The following is a 17,999-nucleotide window of genomic DNA, read 5'->3' as shown; positions in this document are numbered from 1 at the left end:
CGGACAGCTATTTGACATAATACAATTAGACAAAACACTCGTGCTCGTCAGGGGAGTCAAAGCTCAGTGCAGCACCACACCAATTACCTAATTATTTAACACAAAATGAATTCACTGGGGGAGTGTATGTGCAGAAAACTAATCCGTCACCTATGAATTACACTTCCTCCTTCATGACATTAAGCATAGGATGAAAATAAACAAACACAGAACGACACAGCTTCTAGTAAAGTCACTGATAAGTCCAGCGGTGAGCAGGGGGGCAGGCAGTGTGTGTGTGTGTGTGGGGGGGGGGGGTACAGCGGGGAGCCACTGCCCCCACCTGACGAAGCAGGGAGGTCAGCAACAGAGCGGGAACCGCAAGCACCCAGGATTTGTTCACATCCGAACATAATTTGCTCCCGGCATTCGTATCCTGGAAGCAGGCAGCTGTGAGCCACGTCTGAAGCCACAGACAAAAATAACAGGATGAAAACACTCAAAATGGAGTCTGTCTTGTCTTGCTGCTTTTGCTTGTAATCTATCAACGGGACAAAAATGAATGTGTGGCTGCAGTTTTTAGTTGGTTGAGTCTTTTCCTTTACTTACTAATTTTCAAAATAACAAGGTGGTTCCCTAGCATCCTCCAGAGGTGACGAGTTAAGTTTTTAATCTTTGAGAACCATCATAATTTTACAGATTTTAACATGTCTGATGCATCAGAATCAGTGTAGTTCTTATCTTTATAGACGGTCGACCACCCCATCCTTGGCTGGTGGAACTTAATGAGATTGGCTCTAGCGTCCTTCTGATGTGACCATAACAGTCTTTGGTGACTTCTTGTTGCCCAGGACCATGGAATGTTCCAGGATCATCCTGTAGCTCTCCTCCCCAGGCCCCACATCGACCACTTGGCCCACAGCCCTCTGGGGCTGCACTGGAAAATCTGACACTTCCGCTCACATTGTGATCCAGCACACTTAACAACAACCATGCTTTCGAATGCATGTTCTGTATGTTCTCTTAGTCATTCTGTGTTGAGTTTCCAGACTCCGTTCTTCCAACGAATCATGAGTGTCAAGGACGGGTGCTAATGTGAACATGGGGAGCAAATCCTCTGGCTGTGAGGACTCTGTCACGTGATGCTACCTCAACTTTTTCCCGGTCCACTCTGTTCAATCCAGCCTCTTTCACAAGACGTACAATTTTATTACACGTCCTTGAAACCTTAGAAGTCAATCACAAAGTCTGGGGCAGTTTTCTCAGGGCTGCATCAAGACCACAGATGGCTGCCCTAAGAAGTCAGAACCCAGGTTCGTACTGTTCCTCCTTTGCTGCCCTCCCCCTATGCATTCTGTCCTCCGTGTTACCTCATGGTCCAAGAGGGCTGCAGCAGCCTTGTCATCACAACTGCGAACCAGGCAGAAGGAAGGGCAAGAGAGTGCTGAGTTTTCAGAGCCACTGATGAAGTCCCAGTCAACAACTGTGCCTCCTCCACGTCACTGGCCAGAACTTGGGCACACGTAGTTGCAGGGGCGTGAAAGGTCACCTTCTTGCTCAGGGTTTTGCCTTAGCATGTGAAGGAAACCCGGGGCTCTTACTACTAAGGCAAAATGAAAACAGGTGTGCACTTAGCAGTTGCTACCTCAAGTGGTAAAACTGTGTTAATCACATAACAAAATGTTTTCATGTTTACCTATTATTTGGATTGAAAATATATTGGAAATGTTATATTCCATCATTACTCTATTATTTTAAGAAAGTGTCAAGAATTTGTTTCCCCTATGTAATCTCTTCCGGGGTAATACCACTTAAATTTACTTTCAAGGAGCAACCTCTAGATTAGCGATGGCTTAAACACAGCAAGTGTGTTTTCGCCAACAAGGGCAAGAGGGGAAAATTTTCGCCCCGCTCCCCTGTGTTCATGCTGACCTCCAGTGCCATGGGGAGCTGCTGGCTGCCATCTGGGGGTGCAGACCTTCTCCTCCCAGACCACAGTCCCAAACTCAAAGTCGAAAATAAACCAGACACAGATGCTACCTTCCTTTTGTTATATTTACATAATTTAGAGTTTAAAGCAACCTTTATGTGGCATTTCACCACCAAGCATAATGTAATACGTAAAGAACAGCCACAGTTTGCGGATTATAAATTACAGTTTAGTACTATTAACAAGATAGAAAATGTCAAGTTTTTCTGTTTTTGTTTCTTAAGGTTTTTTTTGTTGTTCTCAAGAGTTATGTAGATACCACATTAAGGGCATTTATTGCTATAATGAGAAGGGATCTCAGAATTCTACAAGTAAATATCACTTTTGAATTATGTCTAAACCCCCTCTCAGAAATAGCCAATTAAGGTTACTTTTTCCTTGAACTGTACAAGACACATTGCAGGAGAATGTTAGTTTTGGATTATAATTCCTGTTGCAACTCTGTCAGAGGGCTTTAGGCAAGAGCTTTCTTGCTAGATCTTGGCTAGATGTTTACAAAACTGACTTCCTCCTGCTTTCATAATGAAACATCAAGGTCAAAGAGGAATGCACTATGTGAACAAACATGGCATGTTTACTGGTCTCATGATGGACCATGTCACAATCATACAAAAACCATAAAAATATTTATCCTTCAATTTGTGACCAACATTTGCAGTGTGGTAAAACCTTCTGTTCTCTGAGGATTTCAATTTTTTTTTAACATTTATTCAGTTTTGAGAGACAGAGAGAGACAGAGCATGAGTGGGGAAGGGGCAGAGAGAGGGAGACACAGAATCCAGAACAGGCTCCAGGCTCTGAGCTGTCAGCACAGAGCCCTACAAGGGGCTCAAACTCACGAACTGAGAAGTCATGACCTGAACCCAAGGTGGACACTCAACCGACTGAGCCACCCAGGCGCCCCTGTTCTCTGAGGATTTTTAGCACGTTGTAAAGTAGTGAGAGAAAACACATGCACACACACACACTGGAAGAAGTAAGGGGTAAGTGAGAAGAAAACCCTAAGCAGGGAAAGCCGAGCAAAAACTAACAGAAATACATCAGTTTGGGCTGTATGTGGTTTATCCTAAAGGAGCATTTAGCAAAAGTTAAAAACTTTTCTTTAATGTTTATTTTATTATTGAGAGAGAGAGAGAGAAAGCATGTGCAAAGGGCAGAGAGAGAGAGAGGGAGACAGAGGATCTGAAGTGGGGTCTGAGCTGTCAGCACAGAGCCCGACGTGGGGCTTGAACCCACGGACCGTGAGATCATGACCTGAGCTTAAGTCGGATGTTTAACCAACTGATCCACCCAGGAACCCCAAAGCTTAAAACTTTTAAGAACTGGGTCAGGGAAGAAAGGCTGGACATCAAAAATAGTTTTCCAGAGCCAATTAAGCTGACTGGCAACAAATTAAAACCTTTGTGATAAAGCTTTCATTAATATGCATTCTAGAAAGCTTTCCTGAAAATTAAGTCCATCACTGTTAGAGACACAGAGATGCAAAGGTTTTTTTCATGAAGAAAAAAATTACAGGGGCGCCTGGGTGGCTCAGTCGGTTGAGCGTCCGACTTCGGCTCAGGTCACGATCTCACGGTTCCCGAGTTCGAGCCCCGCATCGGGCTCCGTGCTGACAGCTCAGAGTCTGGAGCCTGCTTCGGATTCTGGGTCTCCGTTTCTCTGTTCCAACCCCGCTCATGCTCTGTCTCTCTCTCTCTCCTTCAAAAATAAATAAAAACATTCAAAAAATTAAAAAAAAAAGAAAATTATGCTTCTTTTCAGTGTTTACGTGCAATTTTTCCAACCAATATTTGAAGCACGGGTTTTTTTAACTTTTAAAGACCGTGTCGCGCTACAGCAGACGAAACGCAAGCGCTTACTTTGCGAAACCAACTGAAGACGGCCACGGCCGGCATCCGCCCGCGTCGGGCCGCCGCGGGCCCCTCCGCTCCTCGCGGCAGCCGCGGGGACTCTGAGCCCGGGCGCTGGGCCTGAGGCAGGGGCGGCTCCGAGGGGCGGCGGACGCTTCCGCCCGCACGCGTCCCGAACGAGCGGCCGGCAACCGGCTCCGGCCAGAGCGAGGAGGTGCCGGCCCGCCCGCCGAGTCACGCGCGGAGCGACGGAAGAAAGAAGGGAACGGCTGGGCTCCCCCACTCGGGCGGGACTTCGGGCAAGCCCGCCAACAGCCGCGCTGCCCGACAGCGAGACGGCGTGTGTCGGGGCTGTCCCAGACGGGAGTCGCCCGCCACCCAGCGCGCCTTCGCACTCCAGACGTGACGTGACGTGACGTGACGTGACGGGCGGGGCCGAGGCTCGAGGCGCCGTCCGTCTCCGTCCAACTGGAAACGGCACCCGCGGTCCGCAGCCACGGCCCCGGACCGCGCGGGTCAGGCTCCCCCGTCCCTTCGGCCTCCCGGGAGCCTCTCTGCGGTCGCGACGCTTGTTTCGGTTGCAAAATCGAAGAGACCGTGATAGGAGCTGCGGCTCACTTGCACGGGCGCGGCGCCTTCGGCAGCAGTGCGGCCGCGGCTCGGGCACCCGGTCGGCACGACTCCTGCCCGCCCCCCCGGCTCGCCCGTCGGGCGGGAGGACGGCGCTTCGCACAAAGGGAGAAACGAGGCAGCCCACGCCCAGCGACGGTCTCGGTAGTGAGAAGGGAGACGGCCAGAGACTAAACGATCCTCCCACCTGCAAGAAAAGTGGGTGTCCGCAAACCGGACGCAAACACCACAGGTCCGCCTGAAGTTAAACCCGGGAACTGCTCAGAGAAAACGAAGGCCGCGGAAAGAAGCGAGCCAGCGGACTCTTCCGTACGCTGACGTCCAGACATGTATCAAATTACTACTCTTGTGGGAACAGAAGTCTCCCTACGGTGAATATTCTGTGCTATCCGTCATAGGACGCTGCAACCGTTGTACAGGGTTACGTCTTCTCTGCTTCAATCCCTGGCTAATTATACAGACGATATATAAGATAAATGCAGTCGGTTCAAGCCATGCGAGTGCAAGTACGTCACAAGGATTACAGCTGGGCTGCGTATCCCTTCCTTTCTGAGACCACTCACAGGTATGTAATTATGGCGTCAAGTGAGAATACACACGCATGTATGTACAGACATGGCCACCCTAATGAAAACTCCTGGTTTTCTTTAACATAGCGATATTTACTAAAAATACAACGTGTCATGTTTACCCCCTGCGGTGAGCCACGTGATTACTGAAATAACATACCAAATTTAATGGTTTGCTATCTATAGATACCACTAAATTCCACCTCTTCTTGAGTTGTATTTACCATATTATGCTTTAAAACAAACCTCATAAACATGGAAAACAGTTACGTGATAATATTCCCTAAGGCAAAAGAATGGCAAATGTGGCAAAGCATAAACCACGCGGTCTGTGCTTTAGCAGAGACTGTTTCATTACCGCCACCGATTCCGTAAGAACTACGGTTAGAAGTTAAATGCATGTTCCAAGTTATCGGAGAACTCAGTGGCTTAGAACAGCAAGCATTTAGTCGTGTGCAGTTTCCGTGGGTCACGAATCCAGGCATCGCCACGTGATCACGTGGTAGCAACGGCCCCGGGTGTCTAGGCTCACTCGAGCCACTGCTGGCCTGTGGGTCCCACCTCCCAGGAGCCACTCCACGGGGTCTAGGCTCACTCGAGCCACTGTTGGCCTGTGGGTCCCGCTCCCCAGCAGCCACTCCGCGGGGCTTCCTCTCAGCCTGGCAAGTGGCTCCCCCAGGGTGACAACTCCAGAGAGCAGACACAAGACGGACCTGGGAGGCGATTTCCCGTGCCTTCTGCCACATTCTTTGGGCCATCGATACGCCCAGGCCTCACAAGGGAAGGGGCCCCACGTGGAGTGGGCACTTAGAGGCTGCCAAGCACAGGCACGAGGCTCGAGTGCACAGCCCGCGATGTAAAAGCCATCTCTTCTTCTGCCCATCTGCCCATGAGCGACAGGCGCATTTTTCCAGAGCACATTCACACAGCATGTTCCAAAACTCTAAAATCATCCTCCAGTCTTTCAAACTCAAGGAAGAGATGAACAGAACATGTTAACCATTATCTTTAAAAAATAACAAAGGGGGCAAAAAGTGGAGAGAGTATAATATGGAAGACGTTCCTTCTGGAAAGCTCATCCCGTGAAAAACAGTCTTTGCCAACTACGGTCAGAAGTAGAGCGAGTGACACCCACACATCACCGGCGCTTCTAGCCTTTCTAAAAAGTGTTAATTTAACTGTATCAACAAAAAGAGAGGACGCTCTGGTGTTTCCTACAAATTGCACCTTGACCACTTCATTAGATGAGGGTCTCAGAAAGGGCTGAGGACACAAGAATCCTCAATGTGCACACGTTTTCTCTCTGGATAAGGACCCTGTAAACTCTTATTGATAAATGAAACAACATACACAAATATTTGACAAAATGACTAAATAACGGAGTGTGCACAAAGATCCGAATACTTTGTTTTCCCTCATCAAAAGCAGGTCACATGGTAAAAATTTAAAGATTCCGGCACAGCAGAACCATGATTGACGGAATAAATAACCACATTTAGTGAGACCACATCAGGCACTGCGTAATTTAACACATCATTACTTACTTTCGCAAGAATCCCGAGGCTGCAACGATCACCAGTCCTCATTTGACAAATGAGAGGACCAAAGGCTCAGGAGGGTAACTCATGCCCACTAGGCAGAGCAGTGGGTGAACGAGGGGAGTCTGGTCCTGCAGCCCACCTGCTTCTCCCGACAGCGAGCCGCCCCCTCTCCGAGACAGAAGAGGCACGGCTCCTCGAAGAGCTAACTGTGGCAGGGCAAAGTCTTGGAGGGAGTTAGCGCAGGAACACACCTGGATGACCGGAAGGAAGGAAAGACCAGCTGCTGGTACCAGGCCATGACCAATGGCAGGGAGCGTCAGAACAAGAGTGCACGGTGGTCAGTTCCCACCACACCGTGCTGCCGCGGGGAAACGGATTTCCATCAAGGTCCCCGGACCGAAGGCTCGGGCCCTCCTTCCACCTAGGTACGGCCCCCTCCCCTTGTGCGGCCAACGCGGGCCCGCCGCCACCTGACCCTGCGGGCCTCAGGGCTCTCCCGGCAGGAAGAGGCCAGACGCCCAGGACCGGTGGGGGTGAGCATCAGCACACATCCAGCGAGGAGGGTGCTGGGCCAGCGCGGCCAGCCCTTCACCCCTGCACTTTGAGGTCCCCTGGGAGAAACAGCTTCTTCTTTTTCCATTTTGAACAGAAAACAAACAGCAAAATAAAACAGACATGGTGTTTCACAGTGGCTGAAACCATAAAGATAACTAATTAGCATTATTACTCCTTATCGGGAGAACAGCCAAGCGGTCCGTGAAATGACGGTACAGGAAGATTTTGTTACTTAGGGAACCAGTTGACAACTGTTTCCTATTAACAAAGGGGAATGAGCCATTCTTGAGCGCGTATCCGAGGAGGATGAAGCAACTCTGACTTACTGGAAACACATTATTTTTGTAAGATGTATCCAATACCCGGTTCGGGTTCTCGTAACTCTAACTCCTGCTGTGAGACAGAAATCCTGTCGGAAACAAGCAACCTTCTCCCTACACCCGAAACAAAATAAAACAAACCCCCTACCCAGCGACCACAACCCCTTCCTCCACCAGCAACAACTACCCACAGCACATCGTAGCAGCTCACGTGCGTTCGCCCACAGCTCTGACGTTGCCGTGTTCGGCTGGGCTAATTCATAACAATTATCTGTTACGTATTTTCCCAACGTTCGTTGTATCGTATTAACAGAATACCAATTAAAATGACAAAACCGTCACAATAAAATGTTGGGGTAACACCCCAACACCACACCCACAGACTTCCTGGTTACGCGCAACGCTCCTGGTCGCTGGCTTGCTCACAAGTGCACAGAAACATCAGGTGCAGGTTTAATCCAGAGGGTTTTATATATTTATTACAGGTTCGTACTTTAAAGTACACTGAGGCTCAGATGGATGTAAAATGTATGTGAAATTAACTTGGCTAAATGCCGATGCTCTTTCCTTTTCTCCCCAAGCCTCACAGCTGGCTTCCCGGGTACGCTGCCGAGGACGTAGGTGAAGTCCCCAGAGAAGATGGGCTAACGGCTCCCCTCACCCTCTCCCAGAGTCCTGCTCATTACACACTGCACACGGGAGGCTCCGGAGGGGCAAGCCTGTCCTCTCCCCCTTCCGGTAGAACACGCGGAAGGCACTTTCAGACACGACAGCAGTTAATTACTGCCCTCCTAGAGAGAACAAAGTTCTTTTTACAATCGTGTGAAATATGGCTTATGTCAACAATGGATTGACAAAGATGTTCCTCGGGAAAATTAAGTCGGAGATGCAAACGTTAAAATTAGGCCATTTCGTCAGTATTTTAAATGGAAAACTCTTTAAACACTGGAAACATCATATGCATTGATAACACATTTCAAATACATACAGCAGAATTTTCTAGGACAGATATTTGGCTAACTCACGGCTAACTCCTAGACTCCTTCTTTAAAACGCAAGAAAAGTTAGCGGAAAGCTCAGTGAGGGGGCAGAAAACGTGAGGGGAGAACAGCACTGAGGCAGAAGCAGCACCACCACCTTACGGCGTGATCACGGCACATCAGGCCAGGGGACGCACACGACACACGTCACCTGCGGGCCATGCAGCCCGCAGCGGTGCACGGGCGGGACGGCCTCGGAGCTGTCACAGCCCCTCTTCCGCATGAGCACAGGAGTGTGAAGGCAGCCCCATGACAAATTAAAAAGCGGAAACTCTTTGAGAGCCAGGCCGCTCTTCTCAGCTGCCTGTCCCACAGAGCAGTGAGATGCCACTCTGGCTTGCATCTGAGGAGAGAAGCAATCTGGAGGCAGAAGGCAGAAATGATCCTGATTACCTAACCAGTAATTACCTTCAAAGACCCACAAAATTCCATGAAAAAAAGGCAAATGTGAACATAAAGGAAACAAGATCAGAGGGGTCAGGATAAGTGGGTGGCAGAAGTGCCCAAGGGAGCGGTTTACAGAATCCCTACAGGGAGCAAACATCGGCCCTAAAGAGCAGCAACCTGGTCCCGTGTGACTTACAGGTATTAGCACATCGAGTCCTTCCCACCCCTTAGGAAGCAGGACCCTCAGCACCCTTCATGCAGACAAGGAAACAGGCCCCAAGTCAGGGTCAGCAGACACAGGGCCAGCACGCGATCCCAGCTGGCCGCTCCCCTGCCCCCCTCATTCCAAGGCTCCCCAGCCCTGCCCTCCCGGCACACACACGCGCACACCATGGAATGTGCCCATCCTTTATTTTTTAATGTTTATTTATTTCTGAGAGAGAGAGAAACGGAGCATAAGCCGGTGAGGGGCAGAGAGAGAGGGAGACAGAATCCGAAGCAGGCTCCAGGCTCTGAGCTGTCAGCACAGAGCCCGAAGCAGGGCTCGAACTCACAAACCACAAGATCATGACCTGAGCTGAAGTTGGAGGCTCAATCAAGGGAGCCACCCAGGTGCCCCGCCCATCCTCTCTATCTCAAGCTGCCAACAGTGATACAGGGGCCGCAGGTGGGACACCGTGGGGGGCAGGGGGTGGGGCACGAGCAGAGCCCTGCCCTCTGTCCCTAGGTGGGGAACAAGTGATAAAATGGAAACAGGTATGGCCCTGATAAGGGGGGAGGGGAGCCTGAGGAAGGCCTTCTACACAGCTGCAAGCGGACCACCTCCAGCCCCTGGGGGGTGAATCCTGTCACCCCTGCTCCCTCTCCCACGCTCTCGGATGACAGGAGCGCAGGCAATACTCAGCCCTCAACACAACCGTCCCTCGCTGTGCAGCGCCCCTCCCTGTGCAGGGCAACAATCCCAACAGAGGCTCCCGGGCGATGAAAGAGACCCGGCATGGTAACGCTACAGAAACCTGCCAGCCTCCTCGCTCCTCCAGGCAAACCACACAAGCCACCCGCGGAGGACAGCAAAAGCACGGGGCGTGCCTGAGACACCACTCTTCAAGGAAGGAAGCCCAGTGCAAGAACTAATGGGAAAGTTCCCATAATTTAGACAAGACGTGAAATCAATACATGAGACTCAAAGGGGCGAAGACAAATCAGGTGACCAGAACGTAAAGGAGCCCTGCAGCTAAGAAAAGCACTAAGGACCAAAATATAACACTACTCCAGAACTCACACAGGAGTCAGCAATGGCACAGCATGAAAGGAGCAAGGCGGAAGGCATCATGCTGAAGGCAAAATGCTGGCAAAAGAAGGTACGACACGCACCCGGGTAAGTCCGAGGCTGAGCAAACACGGGGCAGACGGCTGTTCCTCAAGGAACGCGAGCCGCCAGGGCTGAGCACCAAAAGCCTCGGGAGGGGGGCAAACTTGAAGGCTGGGAAGAGGCTGGGCCCCTCTCCGTCCACGCCAGCAACCACCTCCCTGAATTCTCACCTGAGGGACGCGCCAGCCCCACTCCGGCTGGGTTCACCCATCTCCCCGGCTCCTCCCGTCCATCCCCCCCACCCAGTCCTTCAGCCTCCTCATCCTCCGCAGTCTGGTCTTCCTGCCGCTGGAGGTCTTCAGCCACGAGCCGGTGGGGGCCAGTGATCTCCAACCTTCTACTTAACCTTGCCGTTCCCTTAGTCATTCTCTGCATGCGACCCTCTTGCGCGCCCGGATGTCGCATCTGCACCCTGGCACGTGGCTGCAGGAAATCTCGAGGTCTGGGGAATGAGGCTGCCCGGAGCTCAGCCCCCAGGGCCAGGGCACAACCCTGGCCCAGGAAGCCCTGGAGAATACTGAACTCTCCTGCAACCCCGACCACTCGACCCTGGTGGCACGGCCCCTGTACCCCGTGTCTACAAGGCGGCTCTCCTCTCCAGCCCTCACGTAGGCACTCAGCAACACTACAATTCACAGCTTCTCCATCCGCACGGGTCCTGTCTACTTCCCGCACCCCCTTCCCCATCCGCCCACAACGCTGGTCTCAGAACGAGGCCACACTCCTCATTTGAAAGGAATCCCTCTATTTCCTCCAGGATCGGAGACGTTGGATCGCCGTATTGTTTTTATTCTCTCGGTATTGTGGACCCCTCCTGCTTACGGGGTCTACTTTTTCTGCTGGTGAGTCCTTTCATTTCACTGACACACTGGCTCTTTACAGGGCACCCGGCAAACACTTAAAGTACAACGGCACAAATCAGCATTTCAGAAATAGTGGTTGCCTGTCTACTGACGGCAACATCACACATTCCCTTTTCCCCCCCTTTTATTATGTTTTCTTCATTGAAGTCGGAGACATACAATGTTATGTCACTTTCAAGCATGCAACATCATGACTTAACGTTTACACATGCGATGAAGCAATCACGATAGGTCTAGTGACCATCCATTACCATACGTAATTATTATAACATTATTGATGGTTTTCTCTGTGCTGTACGTAACACCCCATGACCTACTTATTTTATAGCTGGACGTTTATACATCTGCATCCCCTTCACTGACTTCATCCCTTCTCCCACTTCCCACCGCTGAGAACCACTCATTTGTTCTCTCTATTCGTGAGTCTGTTTCTGTTTTGTTTGTTCATCCGTCTTGTGCCTTAGATTCAACATCGAAGTAAAAGGCAGATGTCTTTCTCTAACTCTGACTACTTAGCAGAATACCCTCTAGGTCCATCTGTGCTGCCACAAATAACAAGATCTCATTCCTTTTTATGGCTAATAGCCAGTGTTTATCCATTCATCTATCGGTGAACTTTATCCATTCATCTATTGATGGACACTCGAGTTGCTTCCATATCTCAGCTACTGTAAATAATGCAACAAACATGGGAGTGCAGATACCTTTCTAAATTGGTGTTTTCATTTTCTTTGAATGCCCACGAGTGGGATTATTGGATCATACGGTATTTTTAATTTTTAAAGGAACCTCCATACTGTTTTCCACACTGGCCCTACCAATCGACATTCCCATTAACAGTGCAGGAAGGTTCCCTTTTCTCTTCGACACTACCCATGGTGACACGTGTGAGGTGTATCTCATTGTGGTTCTGATCTGCATTTCCCTGATGATGAGTGATGTTGAGCACATTTTCACGTATAGATTGGCTATCTGTTGGTCTACTTTAGAAAAATGTCTACTGAGGTCTGCTGCCCGTTTGTTAATTATATTGTTGCTTTGGTGTTGAGCTGTATGAGTTTATATATTTTGGCTATTAACCCCTTAGGGAATATATCATTTGCAAATATATTGTACCATTCAGTAAATTGGCTGCCTTTTCATTTTGTTGATGGTTTCCTTTACTGTGCAAAAGCGTTTTGTTTTGACACAGTCCCAATAGTTTATTTTTGCTATTGTTGCCCTTGTCGAAGGAGACAGATCCAGAAACATTGCAAAGACTGATATCCAAGACGTTAGAGCCCATGTTTCCTTTTAGGAGTTTCAGAGGTCTTAACATTTAGGTTATTTTTCTGTATGGGGTAAAAAAAAAAAAAAAAGTGGTTCAGGTTCATTGATTTACATGTAGCTATCCAGTTTCTCAACACCACTGGTTGAAGAGACTGTCATTTCCCTATTGTATATTGTCACTGATTAACTATCCCCTTTGTCATAGATTAATTGACTACAAAAGTGTGGCTTTGCTCTGGTGTCTCTATTAAGTCCCACTGATCTATGTGTCTGTTTTTGCACTGGTACCATTCTGTTCTCGATTACTGTAGCTTTGTAGTATATCATGAAATCAGTAGGTGTGAGGTCTTCAGCTTTGTTCTTTCTCAAAATTGCTTAGGCTATCTAGGGTCTTTTCCAGTTTTATACAAATTTCAGGACATTTGTTCTAGTTCTGTGAAAAATGCTGTTGTTACTTTAATAGGGATTGCATTAAATCTATAGATTGTATTGGGTGTATGGGCATCTAACAGTACTAATTCTCCCAATCCACAAACATGGTATGTTTTTCCATTTATCTGTGTCATTTTCTATTTTTTTCATCAATGTCTTCGAGTTTTCAGAGTATAGGTCTTTCACCTTCTTGGATAAATTTATTCCTAGGTATTGTATTCTTTTTTGATGCTATTGTAAATGGGACTCTTTTCTTGATTTTTCTTTATACTGGTTTATTATTAGTGTATATATTTGCAACAGATTTCTGGACATATATTAGTTTTGTATACTGCAACATACATTTATTACTTGTAATAGCATCTTGGTGGAGTCTTCAGGGTTATGTATACACACACACACACACACACACACACACACACACACACATATATCATGTCACTTGGAAACAGTGACAGTTTGACCTCTTCCTTACTAATTTGGATGCCTTTTATTTTTCTTGTCTAATTGCTGTGGCTCGTACCTCTAGTACTGCATTGAATAAAAGTGGCAAGAGTAGGCATTCTTATCTAGTTGCTAATCTTAGAGAAAAAGTTTTCAGCTTTTAAACATTGAATATGTGTAGCTGTGGGTTTGTTCATATATAGCCCTTTATTATATTGAGGTATCGTTCCTTTACATCCAGTTTGCTGTGTTTTTAGCATAAATGGACACTGACTTTGTCAAATGCTTTTTTGCATCTATGGAGGTGATCAGATGGTTTGTGGCCTTCATTTTGTTAATGGGGTATATCATGCTGATTAGTTTGCCTACATTAAACCATCCTTACATCTCTGGGATAAATTCCACTCGATAGTGGCATATGTCCTCTGACTATATTGAATTTGGTTTGCTATCATCAGAGATATTGGCCTATAATTTTTTTTTTTTTAATGGTGTGTTTGGTTTTGGTATCAAGGTAATGTTGGCCTCATAGAATGAATTTGGAAGTGTTCCTTCCCCTTCAATTTGTTGGAACAGTTTGAGAAACATAGGTTAACTGTTCTTTGACCGTTTATAAGAACTCAATGGTGAAGGTAACTAACCCTAAACTTTAGTTTGTTGGGAGTTTTTATTACTGATTCAATTTCACTACTAGTAATTCATCTATTCTGATTTTCCATTTCTTTCTGATTCAGTCTTGGAAGATTGTAGATTTCCAGATTTCCAGGAATTTACCCATTTCCTGTAGGCTGTCCAACTGTTGGGTCATAATTGTTGGTAGTTGTCTCTTATGATCCTTTGTGTTTCTGTGGTGTCAGTTGTAAACTTTTCCTCTTTCGCTTCTGATTTATTTGAGTTCTCTCTCGTTTCTTCTTGATGAGTCTAGCTAAAAGTTTATCAATGTTGCTTATCTTTTCAAAGAACCAGCTTTTAGTATCATTTATATTTTCTATTGTATTTTTTGTCTGTATTTCTTTCTTTGCACGCTCATCTTTATTACTGTCCTCTCCCCCTTCTACTAACACTGGGCTTTTTGTTCTTTTTCCATCTCCTTCAGGTGTAAGATCAGTTTGAGATTTTTCTTGTTCATCAAGGCAGGCCTGTCTCGCTGTACACTTCCCTCTTAGAACTGCTTTTACTGCATCTTGCTATCTTGGAACATCGTGTTTTCATTTTCATTCATCAAGGCCTTTTTTATGTCATTGATTTCCTCATTGAGCAACTGGTTGCTCAGTCTCTATGTGTTTGTTCAGCCTCTATGTGTTTGTGTTCTTTCCACGCTTTCCCTGTTACTGATTTCTAGTTTCACACTGCTGTGTCCTGAAAAGATGCTGGATAGGATTTCAGTCTTTAATTTATCGAGACTTGTTTTGTGGCCTAACGTGATCTATCCTACAGAACGTTCCATGTGCACTAAAATACTATATATTCTGTTGCTTCTGGATAGGATGTTCTGTATATATCTATTAAATCCATCTGGTAAAATGTGTTGTTCCAAGCCATTCCTCCCTTATTTTCTGTCTAGATTTTCTGTCTAGATAATCTGATCCACTGATGTAAGTGGGCTATGAAAGACTCTTCCTATTATTGTATTGCTGTCATTTTCTCCCTTTATGTCTACAACATTTGCTTTGTGTGTTTAGGTGGTCCTGTGTTGGATATAGAGATATTTACAATTGTTATATCCACTTTGTTAGATTGACTCCTTTATCTTTATGTAATGCTGTCTCTTGTTAGTTTTTGTCTTAAGGTATGTTTTGTCTGATATAGGTATTACTACCCCAGCTTTTCTTTTCATTTCCATTTGCATGGAGTATCTTTTTCAACCCCTCACTTTCAGTCTGTCTTTGGGTCTGAAGGGAGTATGGTAGGAAACATATGATGGGTCTTACTTTTTTATCCATTCAATCGCCCTCTGTCTTGTGTATTATTTATTCTCTTTACATTTAAAGTAATTATTGATTAGGTATACTTATGACCATTTTGTTCACTGCTTTCTGGTTTTTTATAATTCGCTGTTCCTTTCTTCTTCTCTTGCTCTCTTCTGATTTGATGACATTCTTTATTGTTATGTTTATATTGTTCTTTGTGTAGCTATCATAGGTTTCTGGTTTCTGGTTACGTGAGATTCATGTAACACCCTATGTATACAGCAGTCTATCTTAAGTTGATGTGGCTTCGGTTCAAACACATTCTAAATGCACTACGTATTTTCTCCAGGTCTGTGGTATCCTTCCTTCTTGTGGGCTGGACATGGGTCCCAATCAGACCTCAACTCTGCCTCTCCTGCCCTCCTTGATGTGGCCTTTTCTTTGTATGTCAGTCCCTGGAAGAGCTGTTCAGGTCCTTCTCAAGGAGAGATGCTCTATATGTTGTCTGCAGCCTCGCTGTGTCCGTGAGAGCAAGTGAACTCAGGATCCTACTGTGCCATCGACTGGGAATCTCACACGTTCTCATTTAAGTAAGCTGATTTGAGAAAAACTAACTTTACCCATTTTATTATTTTCGTTGTAGTAAATGATTTGTCATTGTAACAAGACACATGAGATACTTCTGGTCGAAAAAGCCTTCATTTTAGGGAAAGGAAAAAATGTGCTATAGAATAGATGGCGATTTTTCATTTTTAACTATAACATTTTAAGTTATATTTCTCAAGTAATTCTGAAAAGTTTCCCTCAAAACAAAGTAACACATCAATTTTTGATTAAAACCAAGAATGGTGTGTGTGTGTGTATGTGTGTGTATGTGTATGTATGTATGTATGTATATATATATATATATATATATATATATATATATATATATATATATATTTTTTTTTTTTTTTTTTTTTTTTTGGAGAAGAAAAAGACCAGACTGCAGCTGCTGTCCTCCCTGGCCCTGAGTACAAGGGCTGCACTGGGGCCCCCGCCCCTGCCCCCGTCAAGGACAGTCAGGTGAACTGCATTAGTCAGTGGTGCAAACAGCAGGGGCTTCACCAACACCTACAGGTCTCCACCTACACTCAGAACAGGCCCTAACCAGCCAGCCTGCAGGAGGAGGAAGGGCGGGGGAAAGGCTGAGTTATGGTAGTTATCCCAGGGGTCCATCTTGGGCCAGCCACACGGGCCGCCACCAGATAGGTGAGCGGGCCGCCCAGGAGGACCAGACCTGCTCGATGGGCCCAGCCTAAATCGCTCCTGTATACGCACCAGATCTAAGTAAATGGTGGTTGATTTAGAGCCACTGACTCTAGGAGTGGACTGTTAAACAGTAATATGGTGGCAACAGATAGCTGGAGCACTGACAAAATGCCTCATAGGGAACAATGACTAGAAACAGAAAGACACAACTGTACTGGTATCTTCTGCAACGTGTCCTGAGAACACAGACAATCCACAACAAGGGAAGTTTTGATCCTTCGTATCAGAATCCAGTACATGAAACAGACAGACGCTGTAAGGACACAGATGAGGCCCGTCTGCTGCCTGCTTCAAACACTGTTGTGGCGGGATGCAGCCACGCCCACCCTGGTGTGTGGTCTACGGCAGTCCCACGCAGCAGCCGCGGAGATGAGGAGTTGGTCCCCCAACTACTAACGGCCCCACAGCCTGACAAATTTACCAACCGGTCCTTTACAGAAAGTTTCCCCACCCTGATACAGATGATGGGAAAAATACAAATAACAAGTTTGATCTAAAGAACCCTGCACCCCATCTTACTTTCAAATATTTGGGCAACATGCATGAATGCTAACTGTGCCCTCGGTCAGAGAGAAAACCTCCGCAATGACAAAGTAACTTATACTAGATAATCTGTCCACAAAGTAACGGAGACCAGATGTCAAACAAAAATAGTCTCTAAAGCTACATTTCCACATTAAAAACATACACAGGCACCTGGGTGGCTCAGTCAGTTGAGCATCCAACTTTGGCTCAGGTCATGATCTCACAGTTCATGGGTTCAAGCCTGGCGTCAGGCTCTGTGCTGACAGCTCAGAGCCTGGAGCCTGCTTCGGATTCTGTGTCTCCCTCTCTCTCTGCCCCTCCCATGCTCACACTCTGTCTCTCTCTCTCTCTCTCAAAAATGAATAAACATTAAAAAAATTTTTTTTAAATCTACAAATAAGCTAAATGACAAATAAGTATACTAAATAAAACAGTCAAAACACAGATACAATTTCTAAACAAGTGACTTATAACAAAGTACCTAATATGGTAAATATCTCAATCCTAAAATTTCTATGTTTAATGAAAAGCAAAAAAGTCTAATAAGTTGAATACAGTTTTGAAATAAGATATTTGGATCAGACAATTCTCCCTTTGAAAACAAACAAAAGGAATGATGGGTTTCAAGATTAAAGAAAAAAAATGTGTGTGTGTGTGTGTATTTATATACATATATATATAAAATAAGCACTAGAGATCTGAAAGAACGGCCATTTTACGGATGAAACCAGAAATCACCTAAGTAGGCAGAATACAGGAGCCCCTCAGTCACGGACGCCCCAGGCTAAGTCACACGTACTGAACCCTGGCTCTTGATCCAGGTTCCAGGGCCACAAGGTTGGAGGCAAGGAGTCAAGAGCTAGAGCCTGATCCAGGTGGGGAGGCTAAAGGAGACCCACCCATCGTGCAGGACTACAGAGGCTCCGTTCTAGGAAGGTAAACCAGATCTCCAACCTCACAACCACAAAGCACTGTGGTTGTCCTCGTGCTAAACAGAGCCAGAGGAGGGCTA

General features: G+C 46.6%; 1 protein-coding gene and 1 long non-coding RNA gene across 11 annotated transcripts in view; one reads left to right on the top strand and one right to left on the bottom strand.

Moving 5' to 3' along the window:
- The window catches only part of AUH (AU RNA binding methylglutaconyl-CoA hydratase), a 353,019-nt gene that overhangs the window by 208,071 nt on the left and 126,949 nt on the right, over positions 1 to 17,999 (bottom strand). The window lies entirely within an intron of this gene.
- LOC113594266 (uncharacterized) overlaps positions 4,490 to 17,999 on the top strand; it is a 67,589-nt gene continuing 54,079 nt past the window's right edge. The window contains exon 1 of the long non-coding RNA XR_008291331.1: positions 4,490 to 5,014. This is a non-coding gene — a long non-coding RNA (uncharacterized LOC113594266). The remainder of the gene's footprint in view (positions 5,015 to 17,999) is intronic.

Source organism: Acinonyx jubatus, chromosome D4 (genome assembly GCF_027475565.1).
Source record: "Acinonyx jubatus isolate Ajub_Pintada_27869175 chromosome D4, VMU_Ajub_asm_v1.0, whole genome shotgun sequence".
NCBI classification, from domain to species: Eukaryota; Metazoa; Chordata; class Mammalia; order Carnivora; family Felidae; genus Acinonyx; species Acinonyx jubatus.
Note: the sequence above shows the minus strand (reverse complement) of the source record. Positions and strands in the feature narration are given on the sequence as shown.